At 37.1% G+C, this 17,500-nt stretch overlaps 1 protein-coding gene across 1 annotated transcript in view; it reads left to right on the top strand.

Annotated features, from left to right (window-relative positions):
- Positions 1-17,500, top strand: part of LOC121858004 (growth hormone secretagogue receptor type 1-like) — a 179,201-nt gene that overhangs the window by 17,895 nt on the left and 143,806 nt on the right. Inside the window, exon 4 of the mRNA XM_042354236.1 lies at positions 10,258-10,302. The gene's annotated coding sequence lies outside the window, so the exon portion shown is untranslated. The remainder of the gene's footprint in view (positions 1-10,257; positions 10,303-17,500) is intronic.

Below are 17,500 nucleotides of genomic sequence, written 5' to 3'. Positions count from 1 at the left end.
CACACACACACACACATACACACACACACACACACACACACACACACAATTCCATCATATCACAAACGTACATACAGACTCAAACCCAGATCGCGTGGCGTGTGTGTTTACCAAGCTCTTGTCGTGTCCATGGGGGCTTGGTTTCGACCTGATATCGAACCCTTGTTCTTGAAATGCTGGTCTAGTGGTCCTCTCCAGTCAGCCAAGTGCCTCTGTTACTGGCTCGAGGTCGGGGTGTTGCTGAGAGACAGAGAGAGAGAGAGAGGATTACAGGGGCCGGTGGGCGATTGGTAATGACTGAGAGGTGATTGCTTGGTGATTCAACGTGACTGGGAGGTGATTGACAGTAAATGAGAAGTGATTGGAAGATAACAACAAAATAGTCCAATAAAACCACAAGATTTCTTCAGACTATCATACAATATCAATCACATAAAAAGATACAAATGACCATACCTTAAACTACGGTAGTTAAAGCACCTCACATACAATAACAACCGTGATTGGTGATGATTAGTGGTGAATGAACTACGGTGAACGAGGATTGGTGATTAGCGTTAAACCTCAAGTGGATGAAATAACAATAACAGCTGTAGGAGGACGATAACATGAGATGAAATAAGGTAAAACATGAGACTAATTAACAGGTGTGTAGAAATTAATTAATTAGTGTTGTTAAACCTACAGGTGAAAATAACAAGAAAATTAAACATAGGAAAGTTCTTGATTCAATAAACGTAAGATGTAAGGGAAGTGAAGCCTCGAGATGAAGTGAAGCCTCGAGATGAAGTGTAGCCTCGAGATGAAGTGAAGCCTCGAGATGAAGTGTAGCCTCGAGATGAAGTGAAGCCTCGAGATGAAATGAAGCCTCGAGATGAAGAGAAGCCCCGAGATGAAGTGACGCCCCGAGATGAAGTGAAGCCCCGAGATGAAGTGTAGCCCCGAGATGAAGTGTAGCCTCGAGATGAAGTGAAGCCTTGAGAGGAAGTGAAGCCTCGAGAGGAAGTGAAGCCTCGAGTTGCAAGGTTTACTCTGCAATGATCAGAGAGGAAGCGCTGTACTGAAGCCTTTGCTGATTTAGGGGAATTAGAATACCATGCGTGACCGTGCAGACAGACAGACAGACAGAGACAGACACACAGACCGATCAATACCGACAAAGAGAGACAGAGAGGAAGATAAGGGGAGAAAGAACAACAGACAGACAGACAGACAGAGAGACAGACAGACAGACAGACAGAGAGAAAGACAGACAGACAGACAGATAGAATATTTCAATAACCTTCTTCTATTGTGGAATAACTGCCCCAGTGGACAAACTTTCCGAGTCTCTTTTTCAAATTGTTTTCAAAAGTTTACGATAAGAGTTTACGATATACTTAATAGTGAAATATATGGATACTATCAAATGGTATAGTATATTTAGAGGGAATATATTTTATAATGCTATATTTAAGGGAAGTATATTGCATAATGATATACTTTAAGGTAATAACAACAACAACAATAACAAACCACCACAACAACAGCAACAAACAAATAACAATAACAACAAAATCAAGGTGAGGTTTACATGGATAAAATTGTAAGTTAGTTGAACACCCAATCCTTCCCAGGTGGACCCACACGAAATAGCCTTTCAGCATTCCAAACTTACCTCACGCCACACACATTCTGTCCTCAAGTCGAGAAGTCAAGAGGGTAAGCTTTCTTGTCTCATTCTGATTGTTTTCTGTAAGTGGTAACGAAAGCTATCTGGGTGTGGTGGTGGGGGGTGGGAGAAGGGGTTAGTGTGGGGTGTGGGTGTGTAGGGTGGTGTGGGTGTGTGTGTGCAGGTGTGGGTGTGGGTGTGTGTGTGGGGTGGTATTTTTCTTTCTTTTTTTCACGTTGGCAATTACAGTATTAGTTGAAATGTCAATTATCGACTACGGTATACTGACCTGATTTCAAACCGGGATTATCTCCGTTGTTGCACACACACGCACACACACACAGACACACACACACACACACACACGCACACACACACAGACACACACACACACACACACACACACACACACACACTACTCGGGGGCAGCTGTTGACGATGGATTATTAAACACAAACAACTTAGTTTAGTTATGCATTCATATTCGGAGGCTACACACCCTGAGGTTGCTGTGGCCATGAGACTGCTGTGGCCCTGAGACTGCTGTGGCCATGAGACTGCTGTTGCCCTAAGACTGCTGTGGCCATGAGGCTGCTGTGGCCATGAGGCTGCTGTGGCGCTGTGCCTACTGGGGCCCTGAGTTTACTATGGCCCTGAGGTTACTATGGCCCTGAGGTTACTATGGCCCTGAGGTTACTATGGCCCTGAGACCATTAAAAAACATTATTATTTTTAACCATTCCCTACCATTACCTCCGTCTTTTGTTATATACCATTACAAATCACTATTAACCACCGAGTTAATGACCTCATCTGACTCTAAATGACCCCGACTAATGGGTAAACAATGACTAATGGGTAAACAACGGGTGTCAGGCACAATCACGCCCAACCATCACGATTCGAGCCAATAACTGAATAAATGCTCAGTGATAGTGAGGCATCAGTCACACAGAGAGAGAGAGAGAGAGAGGATGGAGAGTTCGATAGATGCGTTAATGGAGATAGATAGATAGATAGATAGATAGATAGATAAAGGGAAAGAAAGAAAGAAAGAGATAGAAAAAAGTGACAGCGAAGTCTTCATGTTATTTAAATCATTATCTATATACTGTGAGAAAATAATGTCAACCCACCCAACCTCCCACCCACCCACCCACCCACCCACCCACCAGCTTATGACGATCTTACACCCCAAATATTTTCAGGCTATCTTATCAATATTATCAAGATGGCAGCAATTTTCTCCGTAAGATAACCAATAAATCTTTCTTAGACTTCCTTCTTTTGAAACTTTCATAAGCCTCGAGGTGATATAGCTTGAGTTATTGTTATATATTAGTTCAAAAATGTATATAGCCTTTATATAAGGTATTAAGAAGCGGTGCGGCTATAGTATACTGCGGTTTAAGCTTCACTGCTCAAGGGTGAGTTTCTGTATTGTTTTTACACACACAGATACACCTACACATATACAAATATATTTAAAAAAATGAACACACACAAACACAAACATACATACATACATACATACATATCCAAACGAATGAACACACACACACACACACACACACACACACACACACACACACACACACACACACACACACACACACACACACACACACACACAGGCGGGGACGCTAGGGTTATAAATCTGGAATAAATGTGGAAAAATATTGCCCCAGAGATTTATTCCCCAACAGAAGCTATTTTTTTCCCCAGACAGGTATTTAAACCTGTCAGTGATACATAACTCCTTGAATATATTTCCCTAGTATTTAAGGTGATAACTATTAGCCCTAACCTAACCTAAACTAACCTTGCTATACAGTATTTTAGTGTTTTTTAATTAAAGTCTAAAGTCAGAATTTAAGAATATATTAATTAATTCACAAAGGTTAATTACGTTACCTGTACTAGAGGAGATATTAATTGTTTCTAATGATTTGAGAACATAAATAATAATTATTTTTTGATAATTACTTTCGAAGTGTTGATATATGAGATAAAATAATAATTCAAAGTTTATTTACATTTTCAATAAAATATAAAACAGTATTGTATTTTTTCTTTTTTTTAACACGTCAATTACTTCCAGGTGTCAAAAAAGTAATTAATTTTTTTCCCTAATTGTTTGAGAAGACTTTTTACTTAATTTTTTTTAATGTATTGTTGATTTTGTTCTGTTTAAGTGAGATAAAAATTACGGCAGGGTATTGTTGTCAGTCCTGTCTGTCTGTCTGTCTGTCTGTCTGTCTGTCTGTCTGTTTGTCTGTCTGTCTGTCTATGGATTTTCATCAAACTAGATAGGTGGTGGTGGTAGTGCTGATGGTGGAGGGAATGGTGGTGATAATGATGATGGTGGAGGGAATGGTGGTGATAATGATGATGGTGGAGGGAATGGTGGTGATAATGATGATGGTGGAGGGAATGGTGGTGATAATGATGATGGTGGAGGGAATGGTGGTGATAATGACGATGGTGGAGGGAATGGTGGTGATAATGATGATGACAGGTTGTGATAGTGATGGGGGGTAGGTGCTATTCAAACATGTAAAAAGACGTTGAATAATATTTATTGTTAATGTTTTGGTGGTACAGGTGAGTTAGAGGTACCGGTGATTAGCCGTATATTACAGGTACAGGTACAGTGCAAATACCTGTAATACTGTAGATGCGTTTTATTGTCCGAGTCATATATATATATATATATATATATATATATATATATATATATATATATATATATATATATATATATATATATATATATATATATATATATATATATATATAATAATATAAAGAGAGAGAGAGAGAGAGAGAGAGAGAGAGAGAGAGAGAGAGAGATGAACGTATCTAGTTAAGAATCTCACCAGGAACAACAATGACACTCACTAACAACGACAATTAACTATAACAAAGACAATGAAAACAACAATAAAAACCCCCCAAAAAACAACGATAATACAAAAACAAACTTAGTCTCAACACGTCACAACAACAATAACATTCACCTAACCTAACCTAACCTAACCTAACCTAACACCGACAAGCACAAAGGCTTTAAAGTAGATAAACGCCCCAACCAGGCTACTGACAGTAAGGGATAAAGCGTCATTATCCTGAACAGAGGAGGTCATTGTGGTGTAGGATGGTGGTTAAGGCGGAGAAGGTGGGGTGGGTGGGGTGGGTGGGGTGGGAGAGGTGGGTGGGGTGGGTGGGGTGGGAGAGGTGGGTGGGGTGGGTTGGGTGAGCAAGGGCGGGGGACGATTTTCTTATTTGGTTCTGGGCGGTAAGTTTTCACACCCTAGTTTGTTGGTTTGAATGGGCCCTTGTTCTAATGGGTCCTTGTTATAATGGCCCCCTGATATAATGGGCCCCTGATATAATTGGTTCCCTGTTCTAATGGACCCCTGTTATAATGGGCCCTTGTTCTAATGGGCCCTTGTTCTAATGGACCCCTGTTCTAAAGAGCCTCGTCCTAATTGACAAAAAGTAATAATTCTCTACCTTTATTTTTGTCCCGTAATTGGTGTTAAAAGAAAGTATTTAGCTATGGTTAGGTTTGGTTAAAAGAACATATCTAACTTAGGTACAGTCTCAGGTACAGCTTAGCCGCCATTTTGTACTTTATATTAGTACTTCACTTTATTTATATCCTCACATTTGTACTTACGAGAAAAGTTTACGGTAGGAATGTTAGAGAATCCATCTTTGTCGTGTAACTTAAAGTAGGTTAGGTTATGTTTTGGTTAGTTTAGGTTAGGTCAATCGGTAGAATTTAATTATTTTTTGTTAATATTTTAGTATATACCAGAGAGAACGTCGAACCCGTGTACCAGAGTTCTCATGTTGACGGTGACGTGTTTGTGCCAGTGAGGAAACATTTTTTTTTTGCCTGTTAATAAAATACGTTTAATTTTTTTTTTTTTAGATATGATTAAATATAAAAATTTTTGTCAGTGATTTGTTGATATAATTATAATGTATATTTAGATTAGTGATTTTAGATTGGAGTGAACAAGGGTAAACAACAAGAGTAAACAACAAGAGTAAACAACAAGGGTAAACAAAAAATAAGGGTAAACAACAAGAGTAAAACAACAAGAGTAAAACATCAAGGGTGGGTAAACAACAAGAGTAAACAAATAAGGGTAAAATGCAACAAGAGTAAACAATTAAGGTAAACAACAAGAGTAAACAACAAGAGTAAACAACAAGGGTAAACAAAAAATAAGGGTAAACAACAAGAGTAAACAAAAAATAAGGGTAAGCAACAAGAGTAAACAAAAAATAAGGGTAAGCAACAAGAGTAAACAAAAAATAAGGGTAAACAAGTAAAACACCAAGAGTAAACAACAAGAGTAAATATCAATGATAAACACGGGTAAATAACAAGGGTAAACAACAAGGGTAAACAATAACAGTGATAAACAAGGGTAAACAACAAGGATAAACAAGAATAAATAACAACAATGATAAACAAAAGTAAACAGCAAGGGTAAACAACAAGGGTAAACAAAACATGGAAAAGCAAGGGTAATCAACAACAATGATAAACAAGGGTAAACAATAAACGTAAATAACAATGATAAACAAGGATAAACAACAATGGTAACAAGAGTAAATAGCAACGGGTAAACAACGGTAAGCAACAAAGTAAACAACAACGATGATAAGCAAGGTTAAACAATAAGAGTAAACACCAAAACAACAAGAGTAAAAAACTGGATAAACAACAACAAGAGTAAAAAAAACAATGATAAACAAACAAAGATAAACAATAAGAGTAAACAACAAGGGTAAACAACTTATCCCTCAAACGAAGTGCGTCCATCAGTCAGGTCAGAAAGATATATATTGGGTTACCGTTAGTCTTTCATGATAAAACACACACACACACACACACACACATGTACAAATCGGTTATATACGTACACAAACACTGACATACAATAAAGCAGGTTGCTTGAGGGTAATTAATTAATATTTTACACCTGTGTATCTTCTTACGACATATTTTGCCAGTTTAAAATTTCGTGGAATAGTTCGTCTCTTATTAATACTTATAGGGTATTGGCGAGTAGGGTTAAAACCGAGATAAGGAAAGCAAAGAGGAATAATGAGGTAAGGATAGCAAGGGAGGCGAAGACAAACCCCAAAGGATTCTACCAAATGTATCAAACTAAAACACGAGAAAAGATTGGACCAATACGGTCAGACTCCGGCGAGCTCACTGATAACGACGGAGAAATGAGCAATAATTTGAATAAATATTTTTCAACAGTTTTCACCACCGAAAATTTAAACATGATACCCGAGGCACCGACTCTGTTCAGAGATAGTGAAGAAAACAAATTAAGTGAGATACTAGTGACTAGTAACGATGTTAGTAAGCAAATAGACAAATTAAAGCCTAATAAGTCACCTGGTCCCGATGAGATATTTGCCAGAGTATTAAAGGAATGTAAGGAAGAGCTTAGTATGCCCTTAGCAAAGTTGTTTAACATGTCCTTAAAAACAGGTGTAGTACCAGAATCCTGGAGGATAGCGAATGTAATACCGATTTTCAAGAAGGGGATAGATCACTATCCTCTACTACCGCCCAATCAGTCTAACATCAATAGTAGGCAAATTACTGGAAGCAATCATTTCAAACTCTATTCGAAATCACCTGGAGAAGCACAGATTGATCAATGATTCCTAACTAATCTATTAACATTCTTTTCATCAGTTTTCGAATAGGTGGACGAGGGGCACAATTATGATGTGGTATATCTCGACTTTATAAAGCCTTCGACAGAGTCCCCACGAAAGACTAATTAGAAAGGTAGAAGCTCATGGCATCAAAGGTGACATCCTTAAATGGATTAGGGCGTGGTTACAGGACAGGAAACAGCGAGTGAGCATTAACGGCACTAAGTCCCATTGGAGCAACCTCACAAGTGGAGTTCCCCAAGGCTCAGTACTTGGACCATTATTGTTTATTATATACATAAACAACATAGATATCGGCATAGACAGCAACATAAGTAAATTTGCTGATGACACTAAAATAGGACGTGTTATCAAATCTGACGAGGACTCAGCAAAACTACAGGAAGATCTAAACAAATTTTTCGAATGGTCTGAAAAATGGCCGATGAAATTCAACGTCGACAAATGTAAAGTACTCAGTATAGGAGATGTAAACAGGGAAACCAGATACCAGATGAACAACGATGCCATAGAGAGATCCGACTGCGAGAGAGATTTAGGAGTGATGATAAGTAGGAACCTTAAGCCAAGTAAACAATGTGTTTTTGCTCGTAACAAGGCTAATAAAGTACTTGGGTTCATACAAAGGAGTGTCAGTTACAAGACTAGGGAGGTCATCCTAAAACTGTATCTTGCTCTTGTGAGACCACACCTGGATTACGCAGTTCAGTTCTGGTCACCGTATTACAGAATGGATATAGAATCCATGGAAAGAATTCAGAGGAGAATGACAAGACTAATCCCGGGCATTAGGAACCTTGAGTATAGAGACAGGTTAAAGCATCTTAATTTGCACTCCCTTGAGAGACGTAGAGCGAGGGGCGACCTGATAGAGGTGTATAAGTGGAAGGCAGGGCTAAACAAAGGGGACATTACAAAGGTACTCAAATTATCCAACCAGGAGCGAACTCGTAACAATGGTTTTAAATTAGACAAATTTAGATTTAGGCGTGAAATAGGTAAACACTGGTTTGGAAACAGAGTAGTGGATGAATGGAACAAGTTACCAAATATCATCATTAACTCGAATACGCTGAATAGCTTCAAGCATAGGTTGGATGCTTATATGAGCAATAGGGGTTGGGTGTAAACGGGACTGCCCAGTATGGGCCAATAGGCCCCTCTGCAGTTTCCTCCATTCTTATGTTCTTATGTTCTTAATAAGTAAGGAAATATTATACATTCATGTTTTTGTGTTAAGTCTTTAATAAATAGCAACATAACCCCGTACAATGATAAAGTTGAATCATTAAGTATTTTTTATTAATTTTTATGTAATTCTATCGCTAAAATTTAAATCACATTTCACAGATAACCCAGGTGCTCACATTTCGACTCGTGTTGATGACGAACGTGATTGGGTGAGTTTGTACCTAAAACGGTGATTGGCTGATGTGGCTACGTTCTCCGCGGTAATTGGTTGATTGACTGATGACCGAGATTTAAATGCACCTTACACCTTTTTAAATCAGTCTCTCGTGTCACCTCATGAGACGTTGACGTGTTTTGTTGTTATAGTGATTTAAAGTGTTATATGAGTGTTTATATCGACTTATAAACATTCTACGGCGGCTATATATATTGACATATGTTTATTAGTGTGTATTAGTGTTTTAGTGATGAAGAAAAGCGTCGGATTTGGCCTCGGAAATGACATCTTCAAAGGACAGGTAAATTCTCGAGTTGATGACCGTTACCTGCCGTTGTACCTGCCCTCTCCGTCCTCCTCTCCTCTTCATCTTCCCTCTTCCTCTCCTCTCTCTTCTTCCTTTCCCTTCTCCTCCCCTCTTCCTCTCCTCCTCTTCATCCTCTCATCCCTCCCCACACACGCACACACACACATCTAGGACCGCGGGGACAAATTCATTTAAATGATATCCTTTTAAATGAGGCAATTTTAAACAATTATTCTCTTAAGGTTAATAAATACGACGATATATTATTATTATTATTATTATTATTATTATTATTATTATTATTATTATTATTGTCATTATTATTATTATTATTATTATTATTATTGCTATTATTATTATTATTATTATTATTATTATTATTATTATTATTATTATTATTATTATTATTGTGAGACAGGGAGATACTAAGTTACAACCATGAAGTTATTAATGTTTTAAATATTTAGTTAGGCAGATAATCACCCTCTCTCACCTGATTACACCTGTATGGATCTGTTTATAAATTTCCCCAATTACGTACAGTTGATAGGATGGTGAATTGTAAGGGAGGCGTAAGGAACTCGTTTGTACTAGACTAAATGATATTCTCCCTTTCTCCCTCTGTCTGTGTCTGTCTGTCTGTCTGTTTCTCTCTCTCTCTTTCTCTCAGCGTAGTCAACCAGGTAATGACCAATTGGCAAAGACAGCAATCACAAAAACAAGCAGGCCTCTGAACCACCACAAGCATTCCTCCTCTGTACCGGCTTGAACACTACTACCTCTGTTTACTGTCTCACGTATCGCCGTCGTACATGAATGGTACAAGTATCGTATGACTTTGTGGTGGTCAAAGGTCGTCTGGATTTACGCCTCATTATTTCTTAAAAGGAGTGAGGCGGCGACGGCTGAGTGAATACAGGTCGTGTTATATCCTTCGGGTCGTTGGTTCACTGCCGGTTTATTCTCAGTTCGCCCAGCTGTTGAGAGAAGGAGAAGGAGGGAGGTTGAGAGAAAGAGAGAGAGAAGTAGGGAGATTGAGAGAGAGACAGACATATCTCAAACTTGTATATTATGTCGATGTGTGTATATTTACGTACCTGTGTCTGTCTCATCGTGTCTCCCAGAAGCGTCAGTAAGTGTTAATCTCACCTGTGTCTCATTTTCCAGGTAAGGTGATGGATATGGCCAGGTGTGATGCTCGTGATTGAACAGGTAAATGATGTAAAAATCTGTTTATTTTTTTTTTTTTTTACAGACAGACATATGCACTCACATATACCCGCACATTCCTGCTCACATACACAATTATTGGGACGCACACACAAAAGACACTCACACACACACATATACATAAAATTTTGTACTTACACATCATGCAAACACTTACATGAAACATCTATATATTTATGTGTTCGAAAATGTACACATACTTTCACATAAATAAATACGTACACAGACATAGAGGTATGAACACATTCTCTCACGTACACACAACTACACCGGTATATATATGTACACACAAGCTCAGTTGTAGACGTAATACTCACACACACACACACACACACACACACACATATCGTCATGGTTAAAGAGATAATCACCTTATTTCTTCATACATAGTTAATGAGATTTTTTACGAATATGTCTATTTTTATGTATTATGTATGTGATATTCTTACATATGTATTGAGTGTATACAGCGTAATTTATGTATAATATTTTGGGTCATTATTTTGCCATGAATATTTATGAATCGAAAAATTATGATCACCTGAATATTAGACACCCCAGCTTATATCACCTGAAGATTACACACCCTAACGCTACCTAGGGATGGTGTTAGGTTAGGTTAGTGTTAGAGGTGTCTAATTTTCGCGCTGTGACTACTGTTGTTTACCGACCAGCTTCACTCGGACAAACAAACACCACCCTAGCAACCAATCTGATTGTTTGAACTATCACGGTTGCTAGGGACTGACAGAAATGGGAGGAGCTTATTCGTTAGGTCAGTAGGATACATACATAAATACATATATACATACATACATACATGCATGCATACATACATACATTCATGCATACATACATACATTCATACATACATACATACATACGCGCGTTATTTAATACACAATTGTAATGGTCATTCGTTGCATGAAATTTCACTTTGTATTTAAAATCTGAAATCGCTGAACCATTCCGGATTTATTGGCTCAATAATTGTAAAATTTAATATCCGTTTAATGAATAACTATATTCAGTTTGCATAATTTTACATATTTTTGGATCACATGAAGATTAGGCACCCCTGCTTATTTCACCTTAAGACACCCGGACGCTAATCGACATAACATCGACAAAAACTCATAAAAAATATAGTAGATATACAAACACACAGACAGAGTAGACAAAGAGTTGGAATACAAAACAAACAAACACGTTACTACTCGTTTTAGGTGGAATACAAAACAAACAAATACATTACTACTCGTTTTAGGTGGAATACAAAACAAACAAATACATTACTACTCGTTTTAGGTGGAATACAAAACAAACAAATACATTACTACTCGTTTTAGGTGGAATACAAAACAAACAAACACATTACTACTATTTTTAGTTGGAATACAAAACAAACAAACACATTACTACCCGTTCTAGGTGGAATACAAAACAAACAAACACGTTACTACTCGTTTTAGTTGGAATACAAAACAAACAAACACATAACTACCCGTTCTAGGTGGAATACAAAACAAACAAACACGTTACTACTCGTTTTAGTTGGAATACAAAACAAACAAACACAATACTACTCGTTTTAGTTGGAATACAAAACAAACAAACACAATACTACTCGTTTTAGGTGGAATACAAAACAAACAAACACAATACTACTCGTTTTAGGTGGAATACAAAACAAACAAACACGTTAATACTCGTTTTAGTTGGAATACAAAACAAACAAACACATTACTACTCGTTTTAGGTGGAATACAAAACAAACAAACACATTACTACTCGTTTTAGGTGGAATACAAAACAAACAAATACATTACTACTCGTTTTAGGTGGAATACAAAACAAACAAACACATTACTACTCGTTTTAGTTGGAATACAAAACAAACAAACACATTACTACTCGTTTTAGTTGGAATACAAAACAAACAAACACGTTACTACTCGTTTTAGTTGGAATACAAAACAAACAAACACATTACTACTCGTTTTAGGTGGAATACAAAACAAACAAACACAATACTACTCGTTTTAGTTGTAACATTTATTCAGATGTGTTTTAAATGCCCCTGGATGTCAAACGAGCGCATATCGACACAATTGTTAAATCACTGAATGCCAAACAAACAGACTGACATATTTGTTAAATCACCGAATTAATTATTTAGCGCCATTGCTGACGTGGTGACAAGTGGGTGATTTTTTTTTTATTTTAGTCTTTTCGCATTTTAGTTAATGCTATTGTTTCATTAGCTCAGGCCCCGCCTCCCTCGATCTGACTGATAAATACTTGTGGTTTTTTTTTTTGCACGTGAGGGATTTTGTTGTTTGGTACTTGTGTATTGATAAAAAATAAACCTTTCCCGACTTCACTGATGGATGTTTAACAAGTCAGGGATTTTTTTTTTTTTGAGATTTGTATTGAGTTAATAATTTATTCTTGGGGTCTGTTTCAAATATGTCGTCGATCTTTCTGATATGACTGATATATTTGTGTACCAGTTATATGCAGGAAGTACCAGGTGTATATAAGAAGTACCAGGTATATGCAGGAAGTACCAGGTGTATATAAGAAATACCAGGTATATGCAGGAAGTACCAGGTGTATATAAGAAATACCAGGTATATGCAGGAAGTACCAGGTGTATATAAAAAATACCAGGTATATGCAGGAAGTACCAGGCGTTTACCCTAGAGACCTAACTAGTCAAAGTGGCGCCAGTAGCCAATCATCACTAATGTCTTTGAGCATGAAAGGGCCTCCTAATTGGCCACGTAACACACTAACAACTGTTTATGTTGTTGAGGAGCCATCAATCACCAGATGCTCTTAATCGTTCAGTAAATACTAACACGTTCACATATCGTTCAATTATATCACTTAAATGCTCATAATATGCTCACTGAATGTCCCTATGTGTTCAGTCAATGCTCATATAAATAATAAGCATTCGTACATATCGTTTAATTATTACTTAAATGATCATACTATGCTCACTGAATGTTATATAGATGATAAACATTCGTACACGCTCATTAAATGCTCAGTTATCATTCATATGTCCACTAAACGTTCCCATTCGTTCAATAAATGCTAATGCTGTTAAGTGATGGCTTCATAAACCCCTCACAAACGTTCAAACATTCACCAAACATTTCCCAATCGTTCAAACATTCACCAAGCATTTCTCAAACGTTCAAACATTCACCAAACATTTCCCAAACGTTCAAACATTCACCAAACATTTCCCAAACGTTCAAACATTCACCAAACATTTCCCAAACGTCCAAACACTCACCAAACATTTCACAAACGTTCAAACATTCACCAAACATTTCCGAAACGTTCAAACACTAACCAAACTGCTAATTACAGGTCGATCATTGAACGTTGTAAAGTTTATTTCAAAGCTCAATAAATACAATAGACTCTCTCGGGCTGAATAAATCCTGAATTAAAATCTATTACTTTCACTCACTTACTTTAATCTTCACAGAAATATAGTTTAGAGTAAGTATGTTATGTTGACTCTCTCTCTCTCTCTCTCTCTCTCTCTCTCTCTCTCTCTCTCTCTCTCTCTCTCTTAAAGGGTACATAAGACAAAAAAATCTAACTCTTTTTCATTTCTTTACTGAGTTCTTTGTCGAGTTCATTCACCAGAAGTCAAGACATGAAGAGTTTTATACACACACACACACACGCACACACACACACACACACACGCACACACACACACACACACACACACACACACACACACACTTAATTGCTCCGAATACCTCTGATGACGTCATGTATGGATATATTTTTTTTCGTAATTTTTATATTATTATTTATTCTATGGCAAGTTCTTGATAAAATGCTAAATAGAAATTATTGACCTGGATTTGACCTTTAAAAATCAAGATGATTGTGTCATCGGCTCAGGTTAAAGGTCTTTACCTCAAACTTGCAGGTAACACGACACTCCCGGCCCCAGGTGTTGTTCTGGCCTGAAATTTTGAAGTTCTCACAAAAGGTCATTTTGGGGTGACTTGTTCTTCTGTTTGTTTGTTTGTTTAATTGTCTCCATATTCCTTATTTATTTCAATGTTGTTTATTTGGTTTGTTTCTTTTTATTAACCGAATAGTTTTTTTTTATTATTATTTATCACTAATAATTTTGACCATTAGTTATGTATTCATTAATGACTGTATTATTTAGTTCTTGAATTATATGTTTTATTATTATTATTATTATTATTATTATTATTATTATTATTATTATTATTATTATTATTATTATTATTATTATTATTATTATTATTATTATTATTATTAATCAATTCATAGGTTTAATTATATAATACATCCATCAATATTTTCTATCTATCAACAACATTTGGTCTTTACTAACACCAAAGCCTAGAGAGTCGAGGATAATTTGGAAGACAAAAAAACCCCACGTATTTCAACAAGTGTGATTATAATTTGTTTCGGCGTCTCTGTCTGTCTGTCTGTCTGTCTGTCTGTCCGGTTATATACACCCACAGATACCTTAACTTTGGCATTACCGTCATGAACTTGGTATGGTAGGTAGTGGTGACCCTGGTATATGACTATTAAAGGGATGACAGGCAGTCGAGTGTCAAGATATGGGTTGTGTTAAAATGACTCATACGTCCGCCAGAACTGAGTAGTAGAAATTATCGTATATTATCACCAGTTATCATGTTGGTGTCTCTTTAGTTATTTTGTGTTATCGTAAGATGGGATGTTATCTTCAAACAACATTTTCTGATCATCTGATGGTATTAAACATCATTTTCCAACATCTGACGTCATATTGCAACATCTATCATTATCTTACAACAGCATCTGACGTCATCTTGCAACATCTGACGTCATATTACAATATGAGATATCGCACCTTGCAACAACATATAACACTATCTTGTAACATCTGAACCTCACCATGCAACATCTTGGAGTCGAATATCTGACACCATGTTGCAAAATAGTATACGTCATCTTGCGAAATAGCCAACTAGGGTACGCTTCTGTGCAATATCCATCAACTGATAAAAATATTGTCTAAAAAAGCAACAGATTGCATAACCAGAAGACACAATACAGTATTTTCAGGTACCAATACAGATCACAGTGAAACATATTGCAGTGAACAGTGAAGGGTTTAGCTTCATGCGGAATTAGTGTTTGGTGTTATGTAATGGATGCAGTACAGGTGTTATGTAATGGATGCAGTACAGGTGTTATGTAATGGATGCAGTACAGGTGTTATGTAATGGATGCAGTACAGGTGTTATGTAATGGATGCAGTACAGGTGTTATGTAATGGATGCAGTACAGGTGTTATGTAATGGATGCAGTACAGGTGTTATGTAATGGATGCAGTGCAGGTGTTATGTAATGGATGCAGTACAGGTGTTATGTAATGGATGCAGTGCAGGTGTTATGTAATGGATGCAGTACAGGTGTTATGTAATGGATGCAGTACAGGTGTTATGTAATGGATGCAGTACAGGGTGTTATTTCTAAAGGGGGGGTGAAGGGGGTGATGTTAATGGGTGTTTTAGGACGATCTAATGGGTATCTAAGACTAAGTGACTAACCCATTATAGAGTGATTAATAGACACATCAAAGTGACGATTCTTAATGGGTTTGGATATTCTAGAATCACTCTATTATCGTCAATAGATTCATTAATGGGGAAAGATTCTCATGGGTGTCAAAGAATCACTATTGTAAACAAAAAACAAGTGACGAATCGACCGAGTATCAAGAACCAGGTGACGAATCTAACGAGTATCAAAAACCAAGTGACGAATCTAACGAGTATCAAGAACCAAGTGACGAATCTAATCTCAAGAGGATCACCATCGTATCGTAAAGGACAGACAGACAAGCAGACAGACAGACAGACATGCAGTACACGGAAGGATTCTAAGGGGGTGTGGATGTATGTGGATATATTGTTTACTTTACAAGCCACCCTTGTCTTGTAAACAATGGAGAATCAAGTGCCATGGAAAGTCGCCTCAGTGTTAAAAGTGAATTGTATGTACCCTTTCATTCTTCTCTCTTCTCTCTGTCTCTCGTTATTTTTTCCTTCCCTTGGGGCGGAAGAGAAAGGAATAGTCTTTTATTTTCATTTTCTTTCTTTCTTTCTTTCTTTCTTTCTTTCTTTATTCTTAATTTTGTTCTGATTTATCTCTCTCCTTCTCTCTTCTCTCTCTCATTATTTTGTTCCTGTTTCTTTCACTGTTTACCTTTCTATCTCTTTTATCTCTCTCTTTTCTCTCTTTCCGTCCCTATGTTTGTATCTCTTTTTTTCCCCTCTTTCCCCTTTCACTTTTTCTCTCTTTTTCTCGTTTGCTCTTCTCCTCAGTATACCTCTCAGTCTTTCTCTCTCTCTCTCCGTTCCTCCCTCTGTTTGTCTTTCTATTGCTTTCTCCCTCTGTCGCTTTCTCTCCACCCCTCTCTCTCTCTCTCCCTGTATCTTTCTATATATATATATATATATATATATATATATATATATATATATATATATATATATATATATATATATATATATATATATATATATATCTCTTTCTCTCTCTCTGTCTTTTTCTGTAACTATCTCTATGTATATCTCACGTACCCACACTTCTTTTATCTCTCTCTCTCTCTCTCTCTCTCTCTCTCTCTCTCTCTCTCTCATGTTTATATCGTCTCACCACAGTGACCCCCTCATGACCACTCCAGTAAAAGGTTGCAGGGAGGCGACACTGTGTACCAACTAACTCGGTCAGACAGTATAAGTGCGCTGCGTCTCGATCCAATTTACTGGGCTATAATTGGCTGTTCCGTGCGTCCATGCGTTGATTCATAGTTGCGTTTTCTACTGTCCTTTGTCTCTAGGATTGTGTTGGTGGATTTGTAAAGTGCGTTTATGAGGTAGAGAAAGTATGCGTTGATTCGTGTGTTTTATCTTTTTTTTTAAGACTAAAGTTTTCTTTGGTGTTCTCTTGATTAATGTTTCCGTCTTTGTGGCCTCTTGAGTAATTAATGTGTGTCCAGGTGTTCTCTTCATTAATGTACGTCCAGGTGTCTTCTTAAAACCTATCTCGATTAACCCTTTCACCGCGTGTCACGCACTTGCCATTTTATTCTGGCTACTGC

This window comes from Homarus americanus, unplaced genomic scaffold (genome assembly GCF_018991925.1).
Source record: "Homarus americanus isolate GMGI-L3 unplaced genomic scaffold, GMGI_Hamer_2.0 scaffold43746, whole genome shotgun sequence".
NCBI classification, from domain to species: Eukaryota; Metazoa; Arthropoda; class Malacostraca; order Decapoda; family Nephropidae; genus Homarus; species Homarus americanus.
This window is presented reverse-complemented; position numbering and strand designations above follow the sequence as displayed.